Here is a 6,789-nt window from a genome sequence, read left to right on the forward strand (position 1 = left end):
TTTATAGGTTTCGATGAGATCCCCTCTCAATCTTCTAAACTCCAGTGAGTATAAGCCCAATCGACACAATCTCTCCTCATACGTCATTCCTGCCATCCCAGGTATCAGCCTGGTGAATCTTCGCTGCACTCCTTCCATGGCAAGAACGTCCTTCCTCAGATAAGGCGACCAAAACTGCACACAATACTCAAGGTGCGGTCTCACCAAGGCCCTGTACAACTGCAGCAAGACATCTTTGTTCCTGTACTCGAACCCTCTTGCTACGAAGGCCAACATACCATTTGCCTTCTTAACCGCCTGCTGCACCTGCATGCTTACCTTCAGCGACTGGTGCACAAGAACACCCAGGTCTCTTTGCACTTCCCCTTCTCCCAATCTATTGCCATTCAAATAATAATCTGCCTTCCTGTTTTTGCCACCAAAGTGGATAACCTCACATTTATCCACATTATAGTGCATTTGCCATGTTTCTGCCCAATCACCTAACCTGTCCAAATCGTACTGGAGCTTCATGACATCCTCCTCGCAGCATACCCTCCCACCCAGCTTTGTGTCGTCTGCAAATTTGGAGATATTACATCCAATTCCCTCGTCCAGATCATTAATATATATTGTGAACAGCTGGGGTCCTAGGACCGATCCTTGCGGTACCCCACTACTCACTGCCTGCCACTCGGAAAACGACCCGTTTATTCCAACTCTTTGCTTTCTGTCCGCCAACCAGTTCTCTATCCAAGTCAATACCTTGCCCCCAATCCCATGTGCCTTAACTTTACACGCTAATCTCTTATGCGGGACCTTATCAAAAGCCTTCTGAAAGTCCAAATACACCACATCCACTGGTTCTCCCTTATCGATTTTACCAGTTACATCCTCAAAAAATTCCAGTAGATTAGTCAAGCATGATTTACCTTTTGTAAATCCATGTTGACTTTGTCCGATCCTGTCACTGCTTTCCAAGTGCTCTGCTATTACATCTTTTATAATGGACTCTAGCATTTTCCCCACTACCGATGTCAGGCTTACCGGTCTATAATTCCCCGCTTTTTCTCTGCCACCTTTTTTGAATAGTGGGGTAACATTAGCTACCCTCCAATCCATGGGTACTGTTCCAGAGTCTATCAAGTTCTGGGAGATGACCAGCAATGCATCTACTATTTCTAGGGCCACTTCCTTAAGTACCCTGGGATGTAGATTATCAGGCCCTGGGGATTTATCGGCCTTCAGTCCCATCAATTTTCCTAACACCATTTCCCTACAAATACTGATTTCTTTCAGTTCCACCCTTTCATCAGACCCTATGTTCCCCGGTATTTCTGGGAGGTTATTTGTGTCCTCCTTTGTGAAGACAGAACCAAAATACGTATTTAGTTGGTCTGCCACTAAAACAGATTATCTGGTCATTATCACATTGCTGTTTGTGGAAGTCTTGCTGTGCGCAAATTGCTGCGCTTCCTACATTGCAACACTTCATAAAAGTACTTAATTGGCATCCTAAGGTTGAATAGTCCTACTCCTCTTCCCATGTAACAACTTGTAAACTGCAATCGGAGGGGAGCTGTAACAGGCTGCATCTGATGTCAGGTTTTCTATGCGGGATGGGCTGAAGTGCTCTGGCAGAGAGCCGGCACGGGCTCGATGGGCCGAACAGCCTCCTTCTGTGCTGTAACCATTCGATGATTCTGTGTATGATAGCAAAATACTGCAGATGCTGGAAATCTGAAATAACAACAGAAAATGCTGGAAAAACTCAGCAGGCCAGGCAACATCCATGGAGAGAAATTAGAGTCGACGTTTCGGGTTGAAACCCTTTTTCAAAACTGGAAAAGAAATGAAATAGATCGAAGGCAAGGCTGCGATAGAACAAAAGAAGTAAAGAGACATTAAGAGGTATTCAAAACCAGACGAGATGGTAATAGGACAGTGGAGATAAAAGACGGCGGAGATTAGGTGTGAAGTGTACTGGCAGGATGGGAGACAGCTGCCAGGTGGGAGAGAGAAAAAAAAGGAAAGGGGGGAGAGGGGAAGGGAAGACCCAAAACAAAGGGGTGGAAAAAAATATAAGTAAAAATGTAATAGGGGCCGAGGTTATGATCTGAAATTGTTGAACTCGATATTGAGTCCGGAAGGCTGCAGAGTGCCTAATCGGAAGATGAGGTGCTGTTCCTCGAGTTTACGTTGAGCTTCCGTGGAACAATACAAGAGGCCAAGGACGGTGAGGTCCGAGTGGGAATGGGGCGGTGAATTAAAGTGACAGGCCACCGGAAGCTCAGGGTCACCTGTACGGACTGAACGGAGGTGTTCCGCAAAGCGGTCGCCCAATCTGCGTTTGGTCTCCCCAATGTAGAGGAGACCGCACCGTGAGCAGCGAATACAGTATACTAGATTGCAAGAAATACAAGTAAATCGCTGTTTCACCTGGAAGGGGTGTTTGGGGCCCTGGACAGTGGACTATGATTCTGTGTAATAGAATTGCCGCTCCCTGTGTGTCTCTGGTTTCACTGCTCAGTGGATTCTGGATGTTTTGCCGTTCAGGACAGTGAAAGCAAAAGAAAATAAAAAGGCAAAACAGTTGAGCAAAAAGTGAGCAGCGGGAGATGCTCTCCGGGAGGGCGGGGCCTGTGGGAGTCACTGCTCCCAGGACCATGGCCGCCCAATGGGAGCCACCTGATTGGCCCTCGTTGATGCTGCCGGGGATTGGTCCACATTAGTAAGGCTGCAGCACCACCTGCTGGTTGTGTTGCTGCATTGCTTAAAAAAGTATTTGGTCGGGAAACCGCCTCACGTGAAATAACTGGGGTATGGTAGTGTCGGGGTTTTTTCTTACGTCGCCTTTGGTTCTTTTGCCAATCACCTTAAATCTGTGTCCTCTGGTTCTTGACCTTTCCGCCAATGGGAACAGTTTCTCTCTATCTACTCTGTCCAGACCCCTGATGATTTTGAACACCTCGATCAAATCTCCTCTCAACCATCTCTGCTCCAAGGAGAACAAACCCAGCTTCTCCAGTCTATCCACGTAACTGAAGTCCCTCATTCCCGGAACCATCCTTGTAAATCTTTTCTGCACCCTCTCTAAGGCCTTCACATCCTTCCTAAAGTGCGGTGCCCAGAATTGGACACAATACTCCAGTTGGGGCCGAACCAGTGTTTTATACAGGTTCATCATAACTTGCTTGCTTTTGTACTCTATGGCCTAGAAATTCAGTGTAGCCACGTTTGGGGCGCTGCAGCATGACGTTCGCTAACTTTTGCACCCGGCGCAACTTAGCGCCACCTTCGCCGATATTCAGTTGCATCGCCCCAAGAGGTTGCTGCTGCGCTAAAGCAGGCGATGCACGACTATCATTAGGCGCTAAGCCGGCGATCCGGGGCGCAAACACCGAAGGCGGGCGCAGCGCAGGTGCGGCAAGGTGCTCATTGAGGCCAGACAGTCAGGCGCCGGTCAGCACTTAAAGGGGGAGGGTGGAATTGCTTGGCTGCCACGCCCTGCACACTGCAGCCCTAAGGCAAGGCCTGAACACTGCTTCTGGAACAGCTCCACACCCAGGAGAATGGAGAAGGCCAGGGAGAGAGCGCAGCGCTTCGGCGAGGGTGACCTGAGGCTGCTGGTTGGTGCAGTGGACCGCAGGCGCCATATCCTCTTCCCTGAGGGTGGCAGGAGGCCGCTGCCTGCCGAATATCGGAAAGCATGGAGGGATGTGGCAAACAGGGTCACGTCCAACAGCGTGGTTGGCAGGACACCAACCCAGTGCCGGAAAAAATTCAACGACCTCACTCGGGTTGTCAGGGTGAGTACCCTTTCCAGTCTCCTCCTCATCCCTGCATGTGCACCTCACTTTATGGCCAAACAGGTCTGAAAGCCCTAATGGCCAGCCCTCATCCAGCAGCTATGGGACTGTCATGAAAAGCACTTGCGCAATCAGGACTTTAGACACTGTCAGGGCTATTCGACCATGGGAGGCAGTGCGGGCAAGATCAGGGCTTGACACTGTCAGGGCTAATCGAACATGGGAGGCAGTGCGGGCAAGATCAGGGCTCGACACTGTACTTAGAGGCGGTCCTTTCTCTTGCAGGCCAAGCTGGCGCATAACAGAAGACAGCAGCGACAGACCGGGGGAGGCCGTCCTGACCTGAAACAGCTGAGCGACCTCGAGCAGCGAGTGGAGCGGATCATGGCAGGCCGGCTGAGTGGCCCCGTTGCCACTGGAGATGCTGACCCTGTTCTGGGCACCAATGGTAAGGTCATCACCTTTTTGACCTCTCCCTTTCCACTTGCGCCTCACACCAGCATCCTTTGCCACTATCGAACCAATGCAGTGCACAGCAGCACTCATGCCTCCCTCGCTGCCGCCCTGTCCTCACTCTAAAGCAACTCTTGTGCCTCCCTGCTTTCAGATGGTGACTCGCCAGGTGAGGAGGCGGCCCCTCAAGCTGGCACTGTGTCCGAGTTAGACATAGAGGAGGAGGAAGAGGAAGCCAGCCCATCAGGGACACCCTCAGCTGAGGCAGCCCATGGCCATGATGGTGACACGTCTTCCCTGGAGGGGAGCAGGGGGGAAGGGGCGGAGGAGAGTGAAGCTCCGGGGCCCAGCGGGCTGCAGCAACGTGGGAGGGGTGGGGAAGCTCGGCGGCCTTCTCCCCGGAGGGTGAGTGCGGCCTCGAGTCCTACCACGGTGAGCGCAGAGGAGGTGCGGCTCCTAGCGGAAATGGGCGCCCAGGCTGAGCGCAGGCACACTGAGCTCATGGCTGCAGTGGCAAGGATGCCTGACTCCATAGAGTCACTGGCAAGGAGTCTGCAGGACGTCGCGGCAGCACAGGCCAGGAGTCTGCAACAATTCAGTGCAGCACAGGCCAGGAGTCTGCAACAATTCAGTGCAGCACAGGCCAGGAGTCTGCAGGACGTCGCGGCAGCACAGGCTAGGAGTCAGCAGGACTTCGCTGCTTCACAGGTGGCTTCTAGCCAAGTGCTCAGTCGTGCCGTGCATTCACTGGCTGCTGTCATGCAGACACAGACCAGGGCCACATGGGCACTAACTGCTGCCACACTCGCTGGATCGGCCAGGCATCGCTGGGGCACTTGCCGTGCCGCAGCAGCCCAGCAGTCTGTGCCTCAGCAGATTGCTGCGCATGCTGCAGTGCTGGCCCGTGCGCGTGCCAATGTATCAGCCAACCAGGGAGTGCCTGTGATCTGTCAGGTTGGCAGCATTCCTGCAGCCAACACTGTCACTCCTCCATTGCAGCTGCCACCAGCTGTTGGACAGACTGCTGCCGCCCAAGCAGAGTTGGAGCAGTCAGCAGCCGGCCCCTCCAGGCCCAGAGCTGGTCCAGGCCGACTCCCAAGGGCATCTGCCGTCTCACCATCTGACCCTCAGCAGCCTTCCCCCAGCCTTGCTGCAGCCACTGGGGTCCCATTGAGGAGGAGCTGCAGGGCGGGTAGGGGCCAGTCACGGAAGCGAAACGGATCACCCTCGCAGGGGAAAAAGTAGAAGGTGTGGCCAAATGTTTTGTTTTACTTATAAAAGCTGAGACTGGTGTATTTGTTTCATATATAAAAGCCGAGGCTGGTGTATTTGTTTCATATTTAAAGGCCGAGACTGGTATATTTGTTTTACTTGTAAAGGCCGAAACTGGCGTATTTGTGTTTTTTGGGGGGGGTTTCTCTCCATTAGTTTGTCATGTGGGAAGGGCACAGAGGTATCACAGTAAAACATTTTCTTAAATCGCACTGTCCATGCTTTCTTTTGGAAGTCCTGGTTGCCCTGCTCGGCTGAGGGCTTGTGGAGTGGCTACATTCATCTTCTGCCATTGGCACAAGCCATTCCCTGAGAGGGGGCCTAGAACCGACTTGCAATAAGCCGCCGACGGGCGGCCCTTGCACTTTCTGCCTCCCTCCTGTGCTGGTCCTCCTCCTCCTCCTCCTCCTCCTCCTCCTCCTCTGGTGGTCCTCCAATGTCTGCTGGCAGTGGCTGAGTCCTGCGGATAGCCAGGTTGTGCAGCATGCAGCACACGACAACGAAATGGGAGACTTGCTCAGGCGAGTACTGTAGGGCTCCCCCGGAACGATCCAGACAGCGGAACCGTTGCTTCAGCACGCCGATTGTTTGCTCAATGATGTTCCTGGTTGCTTGATGGCTGTCATTGTATCCCTCTTCAGCAGGGGTGCTGGGTGCACGGAGCGGGGTCATCAGCCAGGTGCACAAAGGATAGCCTTTGTCCCCGAGAAGCCATCCTCGTGGGTGAGGCTGGGCCTCGAACATGTCTGCCACAGAAGTCTGGCGCAGGATGAAGGCATCGTGGCTGCTGCCTGGAAAGCGGGCATTGACAGCTAGGATGAGCTGCCTGTGGTCACACACCAACTGCATGTTGAGCGAATGGTAGCCCTTCCGGTTGCGGTAATCCTCGGCATTCTCTAGAGGTGCCCGCAAAGCCACATGCATGCAGTCAATGGCGCCCTGCACCATGGGGAAGCCCGCTAATGCTGCAAAGCCCATTGCACGCTCTTGCTGCTTGTCAACGGTCATGGGGAAGGAGATGAACTGACGTCTCCTTCTGAAAAGGGCATTGGTCACCTGGCGGATGCAGCAATGTACCGCAAACTGGGAGATGTTGGAAATGTCCCCAGTAGCGGATTGGAAGGAGCCGGTGGCATAGAAGTTGAGAGCCACCGTCACCTTCACTGCCACCGACAGAGATGTCCTGCTCCTCAGCTGTGGCTGCAGATCTCCGCGAAGCAGGTGGCAGATCTCAGTGACCACCGCCCTTCTGAATCGCAGCCTCCGAACACACTGC

This window comes from Somniosus microcephalus, chromosome 23 (genome assembly GCF_052327205.1).
Source record: "Somniosus microcephalus isolate GS21.2 chromosome 23, FLI_Smic_1.0, whole genome shotgun sequence".
NCBI classification, from domain to species: Eukaryota; Metazoa; Chordata; class Chondrichthyes; order Squaliformes; family Somniosidae; genus Somniosus; species Somniosus microcephalus.